Source organism: Chiloscyllium punctatum, chromosome 18, assembly GCF_047496795.1.
Source record: "Chiloscyllium punctatum isolate Juve2018m chromosome 18, sChiPun1.3, whole genome shotgun sequence".
NCBI lineage: Eukaryota > Metazoa > Chordata > Chondrichthyes > Orectolobiformes > Hemiscylliidae > Chiloscyllium > Chiloscyllium punctatum.
The window spans coordinates 55,654,246-55,677,758 of record NC_092756.1 but is presented as its reverse complement, the minus strand read 5'-3'; positions in this window follow the sequence as shown (position 1 = coordinate 55,677,758).

The window sequence follows — 23,513 nt, the reverse complement described above, 5'->3', positions numbered from 1 at the left end:
ACTCGGTTACTATTCCAGCTGTTGATCAGTTCCCATCTGTCAGGCGTACTCTGTAACTGCTCCAGTAGCGATATCACTCCCCATATGAGACGCTTACTCTGTACTTGTTCCAGCAGCTGTAACACTCCCTATCTGTCACGCCTACCCTGTAACCGCTCCAGCAAATACGTCATTTCCCATTTGCCATGCTGACTCTGTAACTACTACAGCAGGTGTATCACTCTCCATCGGTCACGTTGACTCTGTGACAGCTCCAGCAGCGACATCACTCCCCATTTGTTCGGCCTAACCTGCAATTGCTCCAGCAGCGATCTCACTCCCATCTATAAGGCCTACTCCTTAACTGTTCCAGCAGAGATATCATTCACCATCTGTCAGGCCAACCCTGTCACAGCTCCAGCAGCGATATTACTCCCCATCCATCACAGTGACTCTGTAACAGCTCCAGCAGCAGTCTCAAACCCCATTTGTCAAGCCTACTCTGCAATTGCTCCAGCAGCCATATCACTCTACATCTGTCACGCCTACTCTGTAACTACTCCAGCAGCTATATCACTTCACATCTGTGAGGCCTTCTCTCTAAATGCTCGAGCATCAGTACCACTCCCCATCTCTCTGGCTTAGTTTATAAAGGTCCCTGCAGTTATATTACTCTCCATCTGTCAGGCCTACTCTGAAACTGATTCAATAGCTTTACAACTCCTTATCTGTAAATCATAAGCTGTAACTGACCAACAGCTATATCACTCTCCAAATATCTGTCAGGCCTACTCTCTAACTGCTCTAGTGCATTTCTCACTCGCCATCTGTCAGGCCTACCCTGTAACTGCTCCAGCAGCTTTATCACTCCCCATTTGTCTGGCATACTATGTAACTGCTCCATCAGATATCTCATTCCCCATCTGTCAGGCGTAGTATGTAACTGATGCAGCAACGATATCACTCCCTATCTGTCAGTTGTACTGTGGAACAGCCCCTGCAGCAAAACACTCCCCATCAGTAAGGCCTGCTCTTTAACTTCTCAGCAGCGACATCACTCCACATCTGGAAGGCACATTCTTTAAATGGTCCTCCAGCAATATCACTCCCCTTCTGTCTGGCATAGTCATGTAAATGGCCCTGCAGTGATAACATTCCCCTTCAGTCAGTCCTACTGTGTAACTGCCCCTGCAACTATATCACGCCCAATCTGTCCAGCCCACCCGGTAACGTCTCCAGCAGCAATGTTATTCCCCTTCTGTAAGGCCTACTCTTCAATTGCTTCAGAAATGATATCACTCCCAATCTGCCAAGCCGACTCAGTAACTGCAGCAGAAGCTATATACTCCCCATCTGCCGATCCTGCTCTGTAACTGCTCTGGGAGATATGTAATTTATCATCTGTCATTCCTGCATTAACTGTTCGAGCAGCGATATCACTCTCCATCAGTAAGGCCTACTAGGTAACTGCTCCAGCAGCTATGTCACTCCCCATCTGTCAGACCTTCTGTGTAACTGCTCCTGCACCTGTATTACTTCTTATCTGTCAGTCCTACTCTAACTGCACCAGCAGCTATATCGCTCTCCATTTGTCAGGTTACTCTGTAGGGTGCGGTATAACTCCCCCTCTGTCAGGCCTACTCTGTAACTGCTCCAGCAGAGATATCACTCCCTGTCTATCAGGCCTAATCTCTACCTGGTCCGGCAGTTCTATCATTCTCCATCTGTCATCCCTGCTCTGTAACTGCTCCACCGGCTATATCACTCCTCCTTTATCTCTCCAACTCTCTGACTGTTCCAGCAACTATATCACTCAAGATCTGTCAGGCTCCCTCTGTAAATGCTCCAGCAGCAATATCAATCTCCACCTCTCCGGCAAAGTATATAAATGCTCCTGCAGTAACATCACTCTCCATCAGAGAGGCCTACTCTGTGACTGCTCCAGCAATGATATGACTCCCCATCTGTCAGGCCTACTATGTAACTACTTCAGGATCTATGCAGCTCGCCATCTGTCAGCACTTATATGTATCTGCTCATGTGGAGCACTCCCCATCTGTCAGGCTTACTCCTTAACTGCTGCAGCAGCGATATCACTCCCCATCTGTCAGTCCGCCTGTGTAATTGCTCCAGCAGCTATATCACTCCTCATTTGTCATTCCTAGTTTGTAAATGATCCTATATCACTTTCAATTGGTCACGCCGACTGTGTACCGCCTCCAGCAGCTATATCACTCCCGATCTGTAAGGCCAACTCTTTAACTGCTCCAGCAGCTATATCACTTCCCATCTGTCAGTCTTGCTCTGTAACTGCTGCAGCAGCTGTACCACTCCCCATCTGTCGGGCCTACTCTATAATGTTCCAGCAGCCACATCTCTCCACATCTGTAACTTCTCCAGCAGCGATATCACCCTAACACTGTCAGGCATAGTCTATACCTGATCCGGTAGCTACATCGCTCCCCACCTGTCACGCCTACTCTGTAACTGCTCCAGCAGCGATATCACTCCCCATCTGTCGGGCTTACTCCAGTCCTGACAGACACTGCGGGCTATTGTCACTGTCACCACATTCAGGCCCTCAAAGTCCCCCTATATTCAGAGAATTTTTCCAGGCACAACAACACTCCTCAACTCTGTTTGTTCCTCCACTCCCTACAATACTCCCCGTATCTCAAACGCTCAACCTTTGTGTAACTCGTTATGAAATACATAAATGAATTCTACTGATGTGTACTTTGCCTCATTAACATGTTTGAAGTTGACACTAAAATTGGAGGATTAGCAGATTGTGAAGAGGACTGTCCGAGAATACAGCCGAATAAAGATAAATTGGCGATTTGGGCAGAGAAGTTGCAGATGGAGTTCAATCCGGACAAATGCAAGTTGCTGCATTCTGGAAGATGCAATCAGAAAATGAACTGTACAGTAAATGGAAAAGTCCTGGGGAAAATTATGTGCAGAGAGATCTGGGTGTTCGGATCCATTGTTCCCTGAATGTGTCAATGCAGGTCGATAGAATGGTCAAGAAGTCATATGGCATGCTTTCCTTAACTGGACGGGGTAATTAGCTCAAGAGTTGTCAGGTCATGTTACAGTTGTGTATGACTTCAGTTCGGCCACATATGGAATACTGCATACAGTTCTGGTGGCCACCTTACCAAAAAGATGTGGTCGCTTTGGTGAGGTTGCAAAGGAGGTTCACCAGGACTTTGCCTGGAATGGCGGGGGCTAGCTATGAGCTGAGATTGAGTTGATTAGGATTATTTTCATTAGAAAGAAAGAGGTTGGCGGGGACCTGACTGATGCTGACAAAATCATGAAAGGTGTAGACAGGGTGGATAACAAGATTTGTTTTCCCAGAGTGGGGGACACAATTACTAGGGTCACGAGTTCAAAGTGAGAGGGGAAACGTTTACAGCAGATATACGTGGGAAGTTCTTTACGCAGAAGGTAGTGATTGCCTAGAACAGTTTGCTACTGGAGGTGGTAGTGGCAGGAACAATAGCGTCATTCAGCATGTATCTTGAGAGATAGCTGTATGGGCAGAAAGCAAACGGATCTCCATTCTTTGAAAATAGGCGGTAAGTTTAGATACAGAATCTTGATCAGCACAGGCTTGAGGACTGAAGGGCATGTTCCTACGTGGTAATGTTCTTTGTTCTGCAACTCTCCACCTGTGTTCCATATTACTGTCTCTAAAGATATCCCTCTGTGCATAAAAAAACCTCCCATCTTCCCCATCTCTGTACGCTCCTACAGCTCCAACATCACTTTTTATCTGTGCAACTAACTCCAGTCATTAAACTCACTCAAAATGTGGAGTCCCTATAATCCTCCCTAAGTGTGTTGTCCTATGATGTCTCTGCAACATCCCAATCTGTAGAATCCGTCCATTTCCTTTTTACTGTCCTGATCCAGTTCCTATAAGACTCACTATCTATTTAAGCTCGTCCACTATCTTCATTCAGCTACTCATCTCCATATTCTCCTCCTGCTGTTACACTCCTATCTGTGTAAACGTCACCCTGGCCTACAAACCTCCATATCGCAAGAATCTCCTCCAGTTTGTGCAATGCTCCCTATCTGTTTGTCTCCAGGCCTTATTGCTGTTCGTGTGTCTGTAAGCTCAGCCAGACTCTCCAGCCTCCCCATCGATATAACCTCCAGACCGCCTCATCCAATATCAGCAAATGTCTTCATTCACTGTGGCCTTCCGTATGTCTGTTAGTTCCTCAATTCTATTCAACTCTCTTAGTTTCTGTAAATAGCACTATTGCATAAAATACTCCTCATGTGTGTAAATTAACCCCATTCGACACTGAGAAACCTCACTGTCCTTTTTTTATTACCTGCAGTCCCTTCAGATCTCCCTGTGTCTTTCCTAAAGCCATTTCTCTCACCAACATTGTCGAGTGCTTGTAACTATGAGTTTCTTTATAGCTTCCTCGATCCCCTGAATGCCTCCCTAACTCTGTGACCTCTATCCATCCAGAGAAACATCCACAATCACTGAAATACCTTTGGGATTGTGTCCAGGGAAATGGAATGACGGCATTAACTGAAGTGAATAGATATGTTCAAAATGTCATTATGGAGATGTGGCTACAGAATTGCGTGGCTATGAAGTGAATATCGAAGGGTTGTCGGGATTTCAGCAGGACAGACAAAACGACAAACAAGGTACATTAATGTTGTAAATAAAGGATGTGGTGAGTGCATTGTTAAGACAGCCATATGGATCTGAAAATCAAACTTTAGATTCTATTTGGGTGGAACTGAGAAACAGCAAGGGGCAGCAACCGTTAGCAGGAATTACTTTATAGGCAGTGAACAGTGATGGTAATGTAAATATGGTTACAATCAGAACACTAAACGTAGTTGTAGCAAGGGCAGGACAGGAACTGTGTGTGACAGTAGTCTCCATCCCGGCTGTATAACTAATGTGCATCAGAGCTGTAATGAATATAATCCTGGATTGTATACAAATAGTTTTCTGTAATACCATGTCAGGAGCCATCAAGAAAATTCCCTACACTAGATCAAATGTTAGATAATGAGAAATGTTAAATAATCTCATTTTCAAGAAGATTTGTGAGCAGAGAACCAGAATACTACATAATCTTTTATTGACCTTCAGTCTGATTAAGTGAAGACCATGACATTTGGTGGTGCAACTAGGACATTTGACCCATTGAGAGTTCCGGCATTCAGTGAGATCATGGCTGATCCAACGACCCCCTAATTCTGCTTCACTGTCTTTCCCACGACACACTTGTTTCCCTGATTAATTAAAATCTGACCATCTCTGCTCTCAATATTCTTAATAATCCAACCCTGTCAGCCCTCTGTAGTCAGGAACCTCACTGAGTCACTCCCCTCCAAGTGAATATGTTCCATCTCATCTACATCTTGAATGAGTGAGCCCTTCCTGGGATTTGATGCTGCCTAGTTAACGATTCTCACACAAGGGAAACCAAAGGAATTGGCAAAGGTAATTACGGCAGACAACAAGAAAATTAGTGGAGTTGTGGACAATATGGAAGGAAAATAAAGGTTGCGGCCGGATATAGAGCAGCTGGAAAGATGGGTGGAGAAATGGCAAAAGGAGTTTAACTTCACCAGTGTGAGATGAAACATTTGTGTGGTCAATGGCAAGAAAGTCAGGATGCCGAGGGATATGGATTTACAGTGGGATCATGGTGCATATCCAATGCTCCATGTAAGTGGCAATGCAAGTGTTTGAGATGGAAAGAAAGGACACGGTATGCTTGCCTCCATCACTCACCGCTTTGAGTATGGCCGTTTGCATGTCATGTTGTAACTTGTGTAACTTTGGTTTGGCCACATTGGAATACTGTGTACAGCTCTCATCGCCACACGGTAGCAAGAATCAGGAGTATTTGTGAAGGGTATAAAAGCAGGTTACAAACCTTCTGCCTGTGTTATGTCTTTTAAGAGTCTATTTGCTATAAGGTGAGATTGAGCAAACTTGTATTGTTTTGCGAGTATCATAGGCTGAGACGTGAAATGGTACAGAAATATAAAATTAGGAGAGGCAAGTATAATGTGGATGTCAGAATATATATTCCAGTGTAGGAGAATCAAATTCAGATGTGCATAGGATTAAGCGGAGCTGGGGAAAGTTTAATAGAAATGTTCGAAGCAAGTGTTGTTATACTGAGAGAGTGAAAAATATGAAGGAAGTTAGTAGAAGCGGAAATATGAGCAAGGTTTTGACGTGGCATTTAGTCAGAGATGTGAACAGGTAGGGATAGAGGGATATGGACCGTGTGCAGGAAAATGAGATTACTTTAGAATAGCATCATGGACAGCACAGCCATGGTTGGCTGAAGGGCCTGTTGCTATGCTGTACCGTTCTGTTTTCTAACGTACCAGTAACCACACTGGCAAAGCCGCTCAGGATGTTAGATGTTTCATTCAATTTCTTCCTCATTCTTCGAAATTCCAATGAAGTCAAGCTCAATCAATCCATCTCTTCTCTTTTAAAATCCGCCCGTTCTAACATCAGCCGAATCAAACTTTTCTGGCCTCTCGTCCAATGCAGGAATATCTTTCCTTATGGCACTCATGCTGTTCATAATATTCTACGTGTGGTATGACTTATACTTTGTATAGTTTTAGCAACACCTCCCTATTTCTAGGCTCCATTCCCTTTGTAATAAATGTCAGCATTTGATTTGCATTCTTTATTGCCTGCTGACCCTATAATCTACCTTTTTCAGGTTGATCGACAAGGATTCCCATTACTCTTTGTGCAGTCAGTCAAAAATCAAACGATTTAGCCTGTTTAATGCAGTGATGAGCAATGAAATGCTGTTAGGTGGCTAAAACTGTTCTGCTGCTTGTGTCCTTGGCAAGTAGTATGCAGAAGTTACATTCAGGCTGACTCTATTTCATGATGTGAGGTCAAAGGCTTTCTCGTTAATGCCTTTGTTACCCATTATTGTCAGCGTTACCCAAACGCTGTTTTCCTATTCTGCCTTAGATGCTGCAGGATTGTGTCCCGTTGCATAGTATTGTCCCACCTCTTTTTCGCCCCGTACCCATTTCTCTCTGGTGTCTCAACTCCATTTATGTCTGTGTCACAAATTCAATTATGTTAGTGAGATACTTTGTCCATTCCAAAAAAATACATCATTTAACCTTTCCCACAATTTCCTGTCACAAACCGATTTCCTGATGTACAGGTTTAGTTAAACTCTGTCCATTCTGTTTCTTTCTGATTGTCTTCAGTCCCATCCCTGTGCTGTTCCAATGCTTCACCTTTTCTGTTTGGATTTGGAAAGCACCTTTTACCTGAACCCTGTCTGTACATCATCCATGTCAGCTTAAAACTCTGTCCTTGAACCTACTGACGTGATTGGCCAAGGTACCGTACCTAACAAATTCCATTAGTCCTAGTCCAACGGTATTATTATTATTTACTCGTGAGTTGTGTGTGTCTCTGGCTGACCAGATTTCTTGCCCAGTCCTAGCTGTGCTTGAATGAATGGCTTGCTCTGCCATCTCAGAGGGCAATTAAAAGGCTAACACTTTGCTGTTGGCATGTCATGCAGACCACATGAAAATGGCAGATGTCTTTCTCTGAAGGACAAGTGTTTTATTGATGTACAAAGGACTTTTTAGTACATCTGCAATGGTTTCGTACTTATTTATGGATTGTTGATTGCATTTTTTAAAATTATTGATTTGAATTTCCACCATTTCAAACCTGTCTCCCCTGAACATTAGCTGAGGTTTTGGATATACGGTCTCGCAATGATACCACGAGGCCATTACCTCGCATGCTCACAGGTTGCTTATTCCTGACCAGTTATATCAATGTAGCATGAAGCAAATATCTCTCTCTCACACACTCTCTCTCTCTCGCTGAAGCACAGAAACGGTTCGTTCAATCCAACTAGCCTCGTGGGCGGCACGGTGGCACAGTGGTGAGCACTGCTGCCTCTCATCACCAGAGACCCGGGCTCAATTCCCGCCTCAGGTGACTCTCTGTGTGCAGCTTGCACATTCTCCCCGTGTCTGCGTGGGTTTCCTCCGGTTTCCTCCCACACTCCAAAGATGTGCAGGTCAGGTGAATTGGCCATGCTAAATTGCCCGTAGTGTTAGGTAAGGGGTAGATGTAGGGGTTTGGGTGGGTTGCGCTTCGGCGGGGCGGTGTGGACTTGTTGGGCCGGAGGGCCTGTTTCCAAGCTGTAAGTAATCTAATCTAAACAAAAACAACTCGCATTTACCTGAATTTGATCCCATATCCCTTCAAACCTTCTCCACTCAATGCACCTGCCCAAATGTCATTTACATGTTGTTATTGTGCTTTTCTCTACCACTTCCCCGGATGTCCATTCCATACCTGAATTACGCACTGTGTGAAAAATGTTCTCCTACAATCCCTTTTAAGTATTTCCTCTCCCACCTCATAATTATTGCCATCTAGAACATAGACTATGACAGTATAGTTCAGGCCCTTCTGCCATCAATGTTGCGCCAACCTATGGAAACAACCTGAAGCCCATCTAATCAACGCTATTCAATTCTCTTCCATATGCTTATTCAATGACCATTTAAATGACCATAAATTTTGCGAGTCCACTACTGTTGTAGGCAATCGATTCTACGCCCCTACAACCCTGAGTAAAGAAACTACCTCTGCCATCTGTTCTATATCTATTACCCCTCCAGCTCGGCATCGCTATCCGAGGGAAAAAAGGTCTCACTGTACAAATGATCTAACCCTCTGAACATCTTATTTGTCTCAATTTATTGGCCTGTTAACTTCCTGAACTATGGCGATATCACTCAATATCTCTCCATGAGGTATCCATCACTGCTTGGGTCTATTTAATGCCTTTGTATGCGCCTCTCGCTCTTGTAGCTCCTCCACATCCTGAGCCAACAGAAATCTCTACTCCAGAGAGACGAGGCAGTACACGCCAGGGATGGAGACTGGGATTTTCCAGATCTCTGTTGGACTCAGTGCTACTGTACTTGAGTCATCCTCACTGAATCAGTCCATTTTCCCATTCTGGCTATTTCCCCGTCTCCTGCAGGTATTCAGGATGTTCCTGACTCAGCTGAATTCTTAACTCCTGTATCGTCCATAACCACATCAGAGACAGTCGTTCACCCAGAGAGTGATGGAGATGGAAATCTGGAACCTTCAGTAAATCCTGCAACCCACGAAAGAAACATCACAGTAAACAGCATAGGGAGGATTTAGTCGACTTCAATATTCGTACCAGGAAAACAAGATGTTGACACACTGCTGAGCAAGGAACAGCTACATTCTAGGCTTCATTCCCACCATCTTATCAGGGTCCTGCGCTTACCTCTGCTATACTGATCCTCAGTGAGACAGCGCAGGAGGTCCCAGGCATTGATCCTGGTTCATGCTCTATTAGTGATCTCTGTATTATCCTCCAGTTCCGATAATCCTTCCTCTGTTTGGAATCTCCTATAGTCCACATAATGCTCTCTGTCTCTGTCAGGTTCTCCAATCACTAGCACCCTAATCCCGAAAATTCTTCAGTATATAATAAATGACGTTATACTTGTAAACCCCGACAAGCCAGCCTCTCCCTGTCTGCTCCACCTACCAATACCACCCTCCATGTCAATGTATTTGGCTTTAAGCTCAATATCCGTCCCTCTCTGGGTAAACCTCTCCAGTTCCTACAACCCTGCCGTACCTGTGAAAATTTCTTCAGAACATTGAGCTGTCTTGATCTGTGTAATTCCTATTAGATGTGCATTACCTCTCTGTCTTTGCAACTGTATCAGGCTCCTACATGAGAATCTCAATATCTGTGTAATCTTCCAAGAAACTCCTGACCTTAGGAACTCCCTCCATCTGTTAACATGCTCCATGTCTGTGTATCCCATCCAGTTCTACCGTCTATATAACGGAAATTAGTTTCTACAATCCTAATGATGATGATAAGCTCTTCCTCTCTGAAACAGTCTCAATCTCTGAAAACTCTGCTGGTCCACACTACCCACCCTGTGCATTTAATCACCTTCAGTCACCAAGAATGTTTATACCTTTAACGTCATCCCCATGTGAATACACTATTTTTTTCCATTATCTTCATGAGCTGCCGTAATTGTCACTGACCCTCACCACGTTCAATCCCGACACACATCAGTTTTCTTTATAAAGCCGTTCTTATTCTTAAAACTCTCCCTAAGTGTGCTACCTGATCCAGACTCCAGAACTCTCCCTATCTCTGTAGGAACTAGACAGTCAAAGCTGCTCCAATAACTTCAAATCTTCCTGATCTTGCTAACTCCCTTTCGTTATGAAGCTCTCCCCATCTCTTTTACGTAATATCCTACAGGTCCGAAAGCCCTACCTATCTTGTATGCTCATCAAATCCCTACAACATACTTATTTTTGCAATATTGTCCTGAGTCTTGAAACCTGTTTGTTAACCCTCTCCAAGCACTGCACTTTCTATGTTTCTGTTACTTTCCCCTGCTCTTAGAAATCTCCCTATCCCTATGATCCCCTGCAGTGTCTGCATTCTTCCCTATCTCGAACTACCAACTGCCTGCACAAGCCTCCTACATTATTCACCTCTTCCAGTCCCTTCAGCAAATTCTTTATCGGCAAAATTCTCATGTTCCAAGGATACTCCAGCTCCCACAATATAGGTCAGAATCTGAAGCTCAAATTCTGTCTAACCTGCAGCTCTCTCTATAATCTGTTAACATCTGCAGCCACCATGACTGTCCCTGCCTTCTTTCGGTCATCCAGTCCCATTAAGCTTCTATAGAGCCCCTTTAATCTTCCTTTGTTGGGTAATCCCTTGAAATACCTACCAATTTCCCGATCTTAGCACCAACCCCAATCTTTGTGACTCACCAGTTCCGATAAGACTCACATTCAATGCCAGCTCATGTAAACTCTAAACCCATCTGTAATCGCCTTATTCTTCTCCAATTCTTAGAAACTAATCTATTTCAAATTCACCCCCCAACCTCCTCACAGCAGGAAGCTTTCAATTTGTCCAACGCTCCCATTTTTCGAACTGTCTCCATCCAGCAACGTGGCATCCTCCCTTGCCTTTCTATCCAAACAGCCTCCAGAACCAAGAAGCCTTCTTATATCAGTGAACATCTTCAGTCACTACAATCTTCCATATCTCAATAGTATGTACAATGCTCTTCTCCCTGAAGCACTGCTGTATGTGCCACTCAGTTTTTCTGCCTCTCTGTATATCCATCCCTATCCCTGTGTTTAGAATTTAATCCAGCTCCCTCTACCTCTGTAAATTCCTCCAGTCCCCAAACCCCGTTGTCCACTAACATTCTTGACTAGATGCAACTCTGCTTAATGATATCGTCCTCGAGCCCCTGTAAGCCTCCCTTTCCCAGTAATCTTTATCCACCATTCATTTCCACTCCCCCAACTAAGGAATGACCTTTGCCAAAAGGCAGATTCTTTAATAGGTACCAGACAGTGATGGTAATGTAAATATGGTTACAGTCAGGACACTGAATGTACTTGCAGCAAGGGCAGTACTGTAACGATGCATGACAGTGGTCTCCATGCCGACTGGATAACTATTGAGTGTGACTGCTGTAATGGATAGAATCCTGGATTGTATGCGAGATGGTTTTCTCATTCATTTCAAGAAGCCATGAGAGTTCAGGCCATGAGACGTAGGAGAAGAATTGCGCCATTTGGCCCATTGTGTGTGCTCTGCCTTTCTATGGGATCCTGGCTGATCTGATGATCCTCAACTCTACATTCCTGCCTTTTCCACAAAACTATTGTTCCGCTGATTTATTAAAATCTGACCATCTCTGCTGTAAATATTTTCAATGCCCCTGCCTTGACAGCCATCTGCCAGAAGGAATTCCTATATGGTCATTACCCTCTGAGTGAAGACAATCCTTCTCTTCTCTATCTTAAATGGGTGAGCACTTGCTGGGATTTCATGTCCTCTGGTTACAGATTCTCGCAAACGTGAAATAAAAAGCAGTGACAAAGATAATTATTGCAGATGACATGAAAATTGGTGGAGTTTGGTTGAATGTGCAAGGATATCAAGGTTGCAGGAGGTTAAAAATTAGTTGGAAAGATGTGCAGAGAAATGACGAATTGAGTTTCATCTGGACATGTGTCAGATGATGGAGTTTAGGATGACAAATTCAAGAAAAAATAGGATACTGAGGGACATTGATGTACATAATTATCTTAATGCAAGTCAGTAATTCCCTGAAAATGGCACCAGATGTGTTCCAGGTGGGAAAGAAAGCAAATGAAACACTACCCTTCGTCGGTCACAACGTTGGGTATAGTGGTTTGCACTTTATGTTGTAATTGTATAAAATGTTTGTTTGGGCACATTTGTGGTACTGTGTGCAGTTCTCATTTCCACACAATAGGACGGATGTGGAGCGTTGGAGAAGATGAAAAAGGGGTTGATCAGCATTGTACGTATGTTCGTTTTTTTAAAGTGTATGTTAGGTGTAAGAGGAAATTCAACAACGTTTTGCGAGAGTATCAGAGGTTTAGAGGCGACCAGGTACAGGGATACAACATTAGGACATGGACAGATATCATGGATAGTCAGAATCTGTTTTCCAATGTGTATGCTTCAAATACTAGAGCGTATGTTTAAAGGTGAGAAAGAGAAATTTTAAACGAGATATGTGAGGCAAGTTTTTTTAAGCAGAGACAGTGAAATTTACTGAGAGAGCTCAGAGAAGCAGAAATGTGAGTAACGTTTTGAAGTGACGTTTAGACAGAAACATGAGCAGGCAGAGATTAGAGGTATATGGATCATTTATACGCAGATGGTATCAGTTGTGTCATGGTCATGGTCGGTACAGCCATAGGAAGCCGAAGGGCCGATTGCTGTGCTGTAGTGTTCGGTTTTCTAATTTCCCAACATCTACCCTGAATCGTGGATGCTTCATTCAATTTCTCTCTCATTTTATCTGAAATTCAATGCGTTCAACCTCAATCTACACCAACTCTTATCATTTAAAAAATCCTTCCATTCCCAAGATCAGCCTAATAAACCTTCTCTCGCCTATTTGCAATGCGACAATAACTTTCCTATGGTAGTCATAGAGTTTATAACATTCTGGGTGTGCTCTGACTCGTACCTTGTATAGTTGTGACAAGACCTCCTTCTGCTTGAACTCCATTCCCTTTGCAATTACCTGCTGACTCTGAAAGCTACCTTTTTCAGATTGATAAACAAGAACTCCCACAACCCTTTCTTCTGCAAGTCTGAAATCAAATCGTGTTAGCCTGACAGTAAGTCTGGAACTGAAATGTGCTAGAAAGGATATGTCAATAAACAATAATTAGAAACTTAGGAAAACTTTTGTTTATAAACGATAATTTGTTATTGAGCCTGTTGGATTTTTTTTGTTGGTGTGAATATAAATGGCAGAATAGATAAGGCTGAAGAGGGGTGTGGTGGTATGGAGCATAAGTTTTATTTGAATTTTCAGAAGGCTTTACTCATGTTTCAATAATGCCTAAAGAATAAATTGGTCGAGAATAGGATTCCTTCATTATCAGTAATTTCCTCTATGCGTGGAAGCACAGGTGGTGGGTGCGATATTAAACAAGAAAAGTTATCGTCAGAATGTACTGTGGAGAAAGACATGGAAGCTCTGGAACTTGGGGAAATAGATAGTGATGTCTTGGAAAGAATTCTCGACAGAAAAGCGCTGGAATCTTATAACAAATATAGGTAGATCAATCCTTCCTAGCTCATTAGGTCTATCCTAGAATATTGTGGGAAACTAGGGAAGAGATTGCACTGTCCATAACAGGAATATTTATGTTATCAACAGACACAGTGAGGTGCCGGAGGACTGGACGGGGGCTAATGCTGTTCCATCACTTAAGGGCTGCAGGGAAAAACCAGGAAATTACAGACCAGTGAGACCGGTTCCAGGACCTCTGCTCTTTGCGATTTTTCGAAATGACTTGGATATGGATGTGGAAGAGTGGGTTAGTAAGTTTGCAAATGAAACGAACGTTGGTGGAGTGGTGGACAGTGTGGAGATCCGTTGCAGGTTGCATCGGGATATTGACAGAATGCAGAGCTGGGCTGAGAAGTGGCAGACGGAGTTCAAATTGGAAAAGTGTGAAACGATTCGTTTTAGAATGTCAAACTTGAATTCAGAACACAGTGTAGTTTGGCTTAACAGAGGGACCTTGGTGTCCATATCCATCGATCCCTCAAAGTCGCCACCCAAGCTGACATGGTTGTTGAGGAGGACATGTTGTGCTGGATTTCATTAGCTGGGGAACTGAATTTTAAAGCCGTGAGGTCATGCTGCAACTCTATCGAGTTCTGGTTAGACCACACTTAGATACTGTGTTCAGTTCTGGTCCTCTCATTACAGGACGGATGTGGAAGCTTTAGATGGGGTACAGAGGAGATTTAGAGACCTGCTGTCTGCATTGGAGAGCGTGACTTATGAAGAAAGTTTGAGGGAGCTAAGGCTTTTCTGATTGGAGAGAAGAAGGGTGAAGGGCGACTTGGTTGAGGTGAACAACCTTGATGTGAGGCATAGATAGAGTGAATAGTAAGAGACTTTATTTCCCCATGGCATAAATGGCTATTATGGGGCGCACAATTTTAAAGAGATTGGACAATGGTTAAGGGGAGATTTCAGTGGTAGGTTCTTTATACAGAGCGTGCCAGGTGCGTGCAATGCACTGCCAGTACTGGTAGTAAATTCAAGTACATGTGGGACATCTAATGCACTCTTGGATAGGCACATGGATGATAGTAAAATGAAGGAAATATAGGCTAGTTTGATCGTACAGTAGGATAAAAGGTTTGCATGACGTGAAGAGCTGAAGGGTCTTCTGCTGTACTGTTCTGTGTTTTACGTTCCGAATGGTAAACTGGATGATGAGTTCTGATCAACATAAAAAGATATGGCATTCAGGTGGAGCTAGTGAACTGGATTCAAAATACAACATTAGCTGACGTTTTGGAAACATGCTCTGGCTATCACATCATGCGAACGTCACTTCGCCTGCACACTGTTTGCTCATCCCCGAGCGCAGATACCAGTGCACCAAAAAGCAAACCCCGTTCTTCCTACCCAATTGCTTGATTGTGAAATCATGCTGAACTCTGGTATTATAATTCAGTATCTCTCCATGTGGTATCCTCACTGTGAGGGTCTCATTGCCGCCTCTGTCAGCGCCTCTCGCTCTTGCAGCTACTCCAGATCCTGAGCCAACAGGATTCTCCACTCCAGAGAAACGAGGAAGCACAGGGTAGGGATGGGGACTGGGATTTTCCAAAACTCTGTTGGGCACAGTACCATTACTCATCATACATTATTCATTATATATCAGTCTAATTTGGCATTCTGTCTATTCTCTGCCTGCTGTAGGTACTCAGGAAATCCGTGACTCAATCAAATTCCTAACTGCTGGGTGTCTTGTCCATCACCACATTGAAGGTGGTTGGTCAGCCAGGGAGACAAAGTGCAGGGAGATATGGAGCCTTTAATAAATCCTGGAGAGAGTTAAGATCGCTCACGTTAAACAGAGCAGAGAGCAATGAGAAGGCTTCAAACATCGGCTAACAAGATATGACTTAAATACAGTGCTGGAGGGGAAGCACAGTACAAATCCATCCGAGGCTAAATCACAGCCACGACTGTAAGATATTGTGGCACTGGGACACCATAGGGAGTGCCACACTTATCAATCAAAGCCTATTCTGTCTTCGTGAATATAAGGACAACAGAGGGGAAAGCAGGGATCCCATGAGAGGGTGGGAATGATGCCTGGGATCTTTCTGTTCTGTGTTCTCTCTTCAACACTGTGTCTATGGCATGTCTTGCAGACCAGTGTCTTCTTTTTCTTTTAATTTCCTCTAACAGTTCCTGTCCCTGTAATCTCCTTTATTCCCGAAGGGCCTCCACATCTTTTTTAAACAAAATATTTACAGTGTGAAAACCGGCCCTTCTAACCAACAATTCCACATGACACACGAAGACTAACCTGTCAAGACCCATTCCGCCGAACTTATATTTACCCCTGACTAATGCACCTCATATCTTACATATCTTGGGCAACTTATGAATTCCCAGCCAATTCACCGAACTTGCACAGCTCTGGGCTGTGAGAGGAAACCGGAGCAATGCCACACAGACCTACGGAGAAAGTGCAAACTCTACAGAGGCAGTCACCCGAGGCTGGTATCAAACCCGGGTCCCTAGCACTGTTAAGCCACCGTGCCGCCCCACGAAACGTACCACAAACCAGACTACCATCTCTATTGCTGTAACTTACTTCACTGTCTACAACATGCCTTATCTGAGCAGCCTCCTCCAATAACTAACGACAGAGTCATACAGCACAGAAACAATGCATCCAACTTGTCCGTGCCAACCACTGTTCCTCAACTGAACGAGTCGCATTTGGTTGCATCTGGCCCATATCCCTTAAAACTTCTCGTCTCCATGTGTCTACCCTAATGATTTTTACGTGTTGGCACAGTAGTTTTCTCTCCCACCTCCCCTGGCAGCTCATTCAGTACGTGCACCATTCTCTGTGTGGAAAATGTTCTCCTCCAATCCCTTTTACGAGTCTCCTCGCTCACCTCAAATTCATTCCCACCAGCTATGGTCTCCCCAAACTGGGGTAAAGTCTTTGGTTGTTCACCTTACGCATTCCCCTCATGGTATTATAAACCTTTATAAGGACAACCCTCGGCTATCGATGCCCAATGCAAATATGAAGGACAACCATATAATTATGCCTACTCGAGTCCCCGCCACGACTTTCCCACAATGTTCTGGGATACACTTGTTCAATACCTTGGGCTTTCTCTACCTTTGTGTTGTAAAACCTGCAGCACCACCTCTTCCGTAATGGGGACCCTGTTTAAGACATCGCTGTTTCTTTCCCTTTGTTTCCAAGTCTTAGTTCACAGGACATTCTGACATAAAACATTCATTTAGGCTTTCACCCATCTCCCGTGGTTGCACACATGGATGGCGTCATTGATCGTTGAGGGGACTGTTGTCTCTCTAGCTACTTGTTTGTACAAGTATGCCGTAGAATCTCTTTTGATTTTCCATAACATTATCTGCCAAAGCTGTCTTATCCCACCGTTTTGATTTCCAGGTTTTCCAGCCTCTCCTTGTTAGTCAAACCCTCATGTATCAGTAACATCTTTGTCAATCTTTGCTTCATTTGCAGTTTCAGAACAAAAGCTTCCTAAAGCAGGATGATAAGAAGTCGATACAGTACTCCGAATTGAGACCCAGCAATGTCTTGTACAGCCGTAGCATGATTTACCAACTCATGTACTCAAATGTCTGACCCGTGAGGGCAGATGTACCAAATGCCTCTTTCACCATCCTGTCCACTTTTGATGCCCCTTCCAAGGAACAATATAACTGCACCCATTGGTCTCACTCTGTTCAACAACACTGCCCAGGGCCCAACCATTAACTGTGTTTGTCCTCCCTGGTTTGACTTAACAAAATCCAACAACTGAATACAACTCCATCATTCATTGCTTATCCCACTGATCCCTCTCGATAACTGCATTCACTGCTCACTATAACACTAATTCTGTTATCCACAATATAATTAACAATGAATCGTTTGTTTAAATGATGCACAACTTTGGACATAGCACCGCTCCTTACGGCACATGGCTGGTCACTGGCCTCCACAACCTGCTCTCACCATCCTCTGTCTTCTGTTCTCAAACCAATTTTGTACCCACTTCGCTCGCTCTCCCTGATCCCATGTGATCTAAACATACTAACCAATGTACCCAACAACACGCTGTCAAAGGGCTTGCCGTAAACAGTATAGGCAACATTTACTGCTCTGTCTTCATCCATCTTTTTCGTCATCACCTCAACAAAATCAGTGAAGTCGGAGAGGCACTAGTTATACGCACAAAGTTGTGCTGACTCTCCCTGATCAATCGTTGCCTTTCCTAATACATGCAACTCCTGGACCTCAGAATCGCTTCCAACAGCATTCACACCACTGCCATCAAGCTAATTGGTGTTTCGGTACGTAGCTTTCCCTCATGGCCTTTCTTAAATACTGGCACAACATTAGTTACCCTCCAGGCTTCCAGCTCACCACCCGTGAGGAAAGTGATTCCCCATCTTCCCACAATGTCCTTGAATACGCTTGATAAGTTCCCAGGGGTTTGTATAATTTTTATGCGTTTTAAAACATCCAGCACCTCCTGTCGTCCAATGTAAACTGCATTGAATACATCACTGTTTCTATCCACATTCACCAGTCTTTCGCCACATTAAGTTCTGACGTGAAATTTTCTTTTAGGAACTTACCCACTAATAGTTGTTCCATATATGGATGGTCCGATTGGCCTTTAAGGGGTCACATTCGGTGCCGAGTTCATCTTCTGTTGTAAATATTCATGCAGAATCCCTTTGGATTTTCCTCAGGGTTATCTGCCAAAGCTCTCTCAGGTCCCCTTTGGGCCCTCCTGATTTCCGAGTATTACTACACCAGTAAAGTTCTTCAATGGATTCACTTAATCCAGCTGGCTATATACGACATTTGCCCCTTTTTTTCTTGGCCGGAGCCTCGATATCACTATTCATTCAATGTTTCCTACGTGTGTCAGCATTGTCCTTCTCACTAACATGAATATGCTGGCCCTGAACTCTCATTTCATCTCTCTTTTGAAAGCATCCCACTTACCAGACGTCCTTTACCCGCAAGTAGCCTCCACGAGTCAACGTTTGAATGACTTGTCTAATACCTTCTGGATTGAAGCAAGGCCAATTTTGATCTTTCACTTTTGGACCACACCAGTCCCTTTCTATCGCTATTTTCAAACTCATAGAATCGTGGTCACTTTGCCAAAGTTTTTCCCCACTAACACCTCAGACCCTTTCCCTACGTTGTTACTTGAATACGCTGAACAAATCCTACCCATCCAAGCTCTGAACACTCTGGCAGTGACAGTGGAGGTTTGGAAAGTTACAATCCTCGACCATTGCAATCCTATCATACTTACACGTACCTGAGATCTCTAGACATATTTGCTGCTCAATTTCCCGCTGACAGTTGCGGCCCTGTAGTACAGTCATATCAAAGTGATGACTCATGCTTATTTCTCCGTTTCATTAATATAGCTTCACTGGATGGTACACAGGAATATCCCTTCTAAGTGCTGCAGTGCTGTTTGCAATGATCAAAAACTCCACTCTACCACCTTTCTTGTCTTCTCTTCTTTTCTTTCCGGTAGTAGATGTATTCTGGAACATTGAGCTGCTTGACTGTCCCTACCTCAGCTGTAGTTCTGTAATTCCTTTGATATTCCAGTTCCATGTTCCCATCAATGCGGTGACTTCATCTGTCTTAATTGCAGGCATTTTACATCTAAGTAAATGCAGTTTAATTGATGAGTTTTCCTCGTTGTCTGCTGTGTTTTTGCCTGCCTTGTCTATTTTAATTACTCCCTTGAAATTCTGTCCCAGCCTCAACGATCAGGCTGTAGCCTGAGACCATCCGCCTCACTGTGGACAACACCCCCACCTTTCATGTCATCTGCAAACCTGCTAAAGGTATCTTGTGGTTAGCATCCAATTTACTAATGCATATAATGAACAGCAATGGTTCCGGAATAGATCCCAGACGAACAGCAATTGATGAAAGAATTTCAACACATAAACATCCCTCCATCAATGTTGGATCCAATTTACCAACATGACTTGGATCCCATCGGCTCTTCCCTTTTGGACCAGACTTCTAAGTGGGACATTGTCAAAGGCCTTACTAGAGTCGGTGTAATTCTTATCATCTGCACTGTCCTCGTCAATATTTTCCATTGTAATTTCAAAGAAGTCTCAGCTTAATTTATCAGACGGGACATTCCTCTGTCAAATTCATGCTGACTATCTCTAACCGACCCCTACCTTTCCAAATGTTGATTCATCCTGCACCGCAGAATTGTTTACACTAATTTTCCTCCCACTGCTGTCAGACTATATGCTGTGTAATTACCTGGCCTATACCTGCTGCCTTTCTTGAACGAAACAACCACATCAGCTGTCATCCAGTCATTTGGCACTTAACCTGTGGCCAGAAAAGTATTAAATATACCCACCTTTGCCACAGTAAACTCCTCCCTTTCCTCCCATAGCATTCTGGATACATTTCATTGGACACTGGGGATATTTCCAACTTTATGCATGTGAAAACATTTAATACCACCTCCTTATTGATATTAACATGTTCTAGCATCTCACCATCCGACTGAAATCCGCACTACAATGTCTTTCTCCTGTGTGAATACAGATGGGAAGTATTCATTGAGGATCTCACCTTCTTCCTCTGGCTCCATGAAGATTGTCCCTTTTATTTCTAACAGGCCCCACTCTTCATCTAGGCATCCTCCTCCTTTAATTATACTGATAAAATAACTTGTGGCATTTCTGCAATCGTGCCTACAAAATGTATTCATAGCCATTGTTTACCCCTCATTTTCCAGTCCCCTTGCACTCTCTATACTTGTGAAGGACTTTACCTGTTTTTTACTGTACTCTAATTTAATCATCAAACTCACGATATCGATTGATCAGTATTCGCTGGACATGTTGCCTTTACGGTTCCCTTGTGAACCACAAAAACCTGATGAACAAGTGCGCCCCAAAAGCTAGTGCCTCCAAATAAATCTGTTGGCCTGTAACCTGGTGTCCTTTAATTTTTAACTTTGCCTACTCCAGTCCAATACCAGCAACTCCGTATTATAAACTGCAATCGATTGACTGAATTATTTTGAAAGAAATGGAAATACTAGCAAATAGAAGTCTTTTAAAGATGTAATATCAGGAATCAAGGGCCAATACGTCCCTGTTAGGGTGAAGGGAAAAGCTGGCAGGATGAGGAATTCCTGGCTGATGGAGGACGTTGAGGCCCTGTTCAGGAAAAAACAAAGGTTTAAGCTATCCATATTTATGTAACCTCTTACACTCATAAAGACACGATCAGTATGTGGAGACCCTACAATCCACTCAGGTCTCTGTAACACTCGTGATCTGTCGACCTCACTCAAACGCTTGTGACTCTCTTGATCCAGTTCCAAAAAGACTCACTATCTGTGTAACACCCTCCCGTCACTCGCACCCCGCAGTCAACGTAATATCCTCCAGTCTCTCCATCTATCTACTCATCTCCATAACCTTTTCCAGCTCTTACACACCTATCTGTGTAAACGTCACCGTCCCCTGCAAACCTACCCACTGTGACCAAACTGGAGGAGGATATTAATCTCCCTTATCTGTGAAACGGTGTCCAACCAAAATTGCTGTACTTATCTCCTGGGAAAAAAAAAACTGTTCGACGCCACACCCTCTACATCTAAATAACCTGCAGAACATAAGCTTTCCTATCTCAATAAACATGTTCGGTCCAAACTACCCGCCACATGTGTTTTGTTCTTCCAGTCTATACAAATCACATTATCTCTCTAATCTACTTTATTCCCTAAACAGTCCCTCTGTGTTAACCAGCCCTGTCCAACGAAAACCCTTATCCCTGAAAACTGATCAATCCCTCCCAATCTCCCCATTTCCATGATCACCTGTACATCCTACAGCTCGCCACATTTCTGTAGCCTCCTGTGACTATTGGTCCTCCATTCCTGTGAAACTATCTCCAGTCCCCACAACTCTCCCAGTCTGGGTCGTCTGCTCCAGATCATCCCATTGCTGTCTCCGGAACCTCCGACAATCCGAGCAAGCCTTCCTAGTTGTGTCTCTTCATTCAGACCCAATTCTCTCCAGCTTTCCGAAACCTCTTCCTATCATTGTGATTCTCCCTTTTTCAAACAGAACAAAACAGCACGCAACCGGCCCTCCGGCCCTTGATATTGTGCTGACCTTTAATCCTACTGTAAGATTAAACTAGCCTACAGACCATTAATTTCATTGTCATGCATGTGCCGACCGAAGAGTTGATTAAATGCCCCCAACGTATTTGAAACTACTACAGCTGTCAGTGCATTCCACACACCCACCACTCTCTGTGTAAAGCAGCTACGTCTATCATCTAAGCTAAACTTTCAATTACCTTAAAATTATGTCCCCTTGCGACAGCCATTTCTGCCATGGGAAGAGGTCTCTGGCTATCTACTTTATCTATTCGTCTCATTACCCCTATCAAATTACTAGTCTTCCTTCTTTGCTCCAATGAGAAAAGGCCTGGCATCATCAACGGTTCCTTCATAAGACATGCCCTCCAGTCCAGGCAGCATCCTGGCAAAAGTCATCTGCACCCTATCGAAAATGTTCACATTGTCCTCACAATGTGGCAAACAGAACTGAACACAATATTCCAAACGTTGTCTAACCAGTGCTCTATAGAGCTGTAGCATAACCTCGCAGCTCGTAAACACAATCCCCCTGTTAAGGAAAGTCAACCCGATAAGCTTGAGTGATCGATGGACGTGGACCTCGAGATGCCCTTGTTCCTCCACACTACCAAGAATCCTGACTTTAGCACTGTTAAGATTTCCTGCAGAAGCCTTCAATCTTAAACCCTCCCTATTTGGTAGATTTCTCCAGTCCCTAAAACACTCATGAACTGTGTAACCTCCTCAGATCCCTACCTTCCTCCTTCCTCCTTTATTTGCAGCAAACCTCAAAATTACTGAAGTCTCTTTTGCCACTTCAATATTCCTAATACCTGCAAAATCCCACCATTCTGATATCCCTCCCTATATCTGTAACCCCCAACTCTCTCCAGTTCCCTTCTGGAGAACATTGCAGAGAAAGGAAGAGTTGCAGAATGCGGACCATGTTATGGAAGTAGGAAGGGAGAATGATTCAAATACAGGAAAGGGCGTGGATTCTCAGAAGGTTAAAGGTTCGGATCGTTCAGCCGATCTTGTTGCCCTAATTCTGGAGATCTTTACTGGAATGTGGGAGAACAGCTGCAGATTCCCAGGCTGGGAGATGTGAGTTCAGATGTGAATCTATTTGCCCAGTCTATCTGTGTGCCTGCTACTGACCTGGTACTCCTCTATGACCTCCAGATCTGCATGAGTTACCAAAGCTCACCTGATCAAAACCATCGGTCAGAATGCTCTTTATTTTTTCATTATTTTAATTGACACTTTCGTTGATGCAGGAATTCTCTCCGTTTTTGAGAGAATGAAACTTTTATCATTGACTCTGACACATGCAGAGGAATTTCGTGGATTCTGCTGTTCTAGGAAGACTATCACTCAGAGGAATATGGTTGGTAGAGTGTGAATTTACCAGTTTATTTCGGCTAGGGCACAGTGTTTCTGGAGAATGTATAGGTCTGCAACTACCTACCGTGTGGTTAAGGGGCGAGTGCAGGGGGCCCTGAGCACCAGGAGCTGGGAAACCTCATGCTGTTTGCACGTGGGGCTTGGCACCAGACTGGGTGAGAGCAGCTCACTGAGTAAATGACAGGTAGGGAGCTTGGAATCCTCCTGTTATATTTGACCTTGTGCTATATCGTTACCTCCGTCTCATGA